Source organism: Peromyscus californicus, unplaced genomic scaffold, assembly GCF_007827085.1.
Source record: "Peromyscus californicus insignis strain IS unplaced genomic scaffold, ASM782708v3 Scaffold_10__1_contigs__length_136768540, whole genome shotgun sequence".
Classification (NCBI taxonomy): domain Eukaryota; kingdom Metazoa; phylum Chordata; class Mammalia; order Rodentia; family Cricetidae; genus Peromyscus; species Peromyscus californicus.
In genome coordinates this window covers 3315759-3318251 of record NW_026294391.1, presented here as the reverse complement: position 1 = coordinate 3318251, position 2493 = coordinate 3315759, and positions in this window count along the sequence as shown.

Sequence of the window (2493 nt, the reverse complement as noted above, 5' to 3'; positions counted from 1 at the left end):
TTTTCTGCTTCTAATGAGATGATCATGTGTTTTTCTTCTTTCACTTTGTTTATATGGTAGGTTAAATTTATCGATTTACATATGTTGAACCATCCCTGCTTCTCTGGGATGAAGCCCACTTGATTGTGGTAGATGATGCTTTTAATTTGATTTTGGATTCAGCTTGCTAGTATTTTATTGAGAATTTTACAAAGGTACTTTCAACAATTGTGGAATTCTGAGTTATTCTTTTAGTTTTTTCAATATTTTTAGTAAAATGACATATAGTCTTGCATATGAAATTTTTAGAAAACAAAAATAAGTAAAAATAAAAAGTGACATTTTACTATATTATTTCTTGTATGATTTGCATTAATAAACCTGTTGTCATCTTTATTTTTGTTTCTGTGTTTATAAATTAGTCTCTTGTCTCTGTCAGATTTTAAGATTTTCTTTTTGTTACTGGTTTTGAGAAAATTACTTCCAAAGTGTCCTGATACAGTTTTCTTTGCAATTATGTACTTAAGTTCACTGAGGATCTTGGATCTATAGCTTTAGAATTTAGCAAATTTGTCAAGATTTGGCTCTTGTTTCTTTGATGTTTTTTCTGCACCCTTTCCCCCTTGCAAGACATCAGCTGTATATATATTAAATTACCCATCAATGAAAATGACTTATTTTCAGTCTTTCACATACCCATTCCTTCCCACTTCCCTGAAATACTTAAGTTTCTGACTTTGGCTACCTTCTTTTGTAATGTTAGGTTCAATTTTGCCAATGTTTTCTCTTCTGAAAGCTATTTACTATTATCACTATTAGGAATGTTTTTCATATCAAACATTGTAGCTATCATCCAGAAGACTGTACCTTCTGCATTTTTTGCTTAACTTGTTGAACATATACAATACTGTTGTAACTTTTAAAGTGTCCCTGTGTAATTCTAAGTTGTTTGTCAGTTCTGGATAGTTTTCAAATGATTGATTTTTCTTTATTTAGGTTTTTTTGTTCCTTCTTTGCTTTGTAGTGTCTTCAGTGCTTTACCTACATAGAATTTAATTTTCCCATTTCAAGTATACACATTAACAATGTTATACATCTTAGCAATATTTTAAGCTGATTTTGAGTGCGATGGCAAATCTTGTGAATTTACCCATTTAAATGATGGTTATTCATATATTATTGAGATTCAATTTCTGTGATATAATTAAATTAACTGAAACTTGATTCTTTCACCTCTTGCTTTTAAAATGGTTTAGGGAGGACCAGAGCTGTTTTTAGTTTAGAGTTATTTTTTTTTTTTTACATCAAAGCAGGTGAGTTTTCTGTATCATACTGGATGCTGTATGAGTCATGAGTTTTGTTGGTCTGACTGGTAGGAGCAGACTAAATTCCCAGTCCTGTGTAAAAACTAGGTTTTATTCTCCTTAATCTTTTCTTCTTCCTTTTAACTGATGAATTAAAATTGTGGATATGTATATATTACATATACTAAATCATACAAGTTAATATATGTTATTTTGTGTACTTTCTCATTCACCTGTGATGAAATTTGTAATTTTAAAGATGCCTTTCTTCCCATCTTGAGGCAGTTTCCTTTCATGTATACACAGATTAATACTGATAAATACTTGAAGAGAGCCTTCTGCAGACCCCCAGGTTTTCCTTTGTGTACATCAACCTCCTCTCTGGCACTCTATCCTGAGAACTACAGTGACTTTAATATCCCCAAGTTCTCAGCTCTGTCTCCTTGGTCTGGATGGTCTTCTGTGTCTGCTTGAATTCTCTTGTCCTTGTGGCCTGGATTCTGTCTGCAATGGATAATTTTATGTGTGAACATGAGTGGACTCAGGAATACTGAAATATCTGCCGAAACATTATTTCTAAGTATACCTGTGAGGTTGTTTATGGAAGAGACTAGCATTTGAGTCAGTAGACAAAGAAAGACTCAGTAAAGATCTACCTCATGAATGTGCATGGCTGTCATCCACTCTATTTAGAGCCCAAATCAAACAAAAAGTTAAAATGGCAAAATTGCTCTATTTGAGTTGGACAGACATCAATACTCCTAGTTTTCAGAGTTTAAACTCAAGTATTCAGACTGAGATTGAATTATACTGCTATGTTTCCTGGTTCTTAAAAATATGACAGCTTGGCTTCTATAATTGTGTGAGCAAATTTATATTCCCTATTGGTTTTGTTTCTCTGGATAACCCTGAACATTGTTGCCTGGGGTAACTGCTATCTGAAAATTATTTATACACATATTTTATCCATTATTTTGTCACTTCTGTTGGAAGATTCATATGGAGCTTTTACTCCATTTTTTTCTGAAAGCAAAAATGTTGAGTAGTGGGTTGTTTTCTATAATTCTCAGGAAACATTCATACATCATAAAAAAAACATTTTAGAAAGAATTTAGTTCTAGCCCAACTGTAAACCCTGTAAACCCTGTTCAGTGCAGTCCTAGATTGAAAAACAAACTCGAAAAATCTAAATCTACAATAGTCTTTTTAG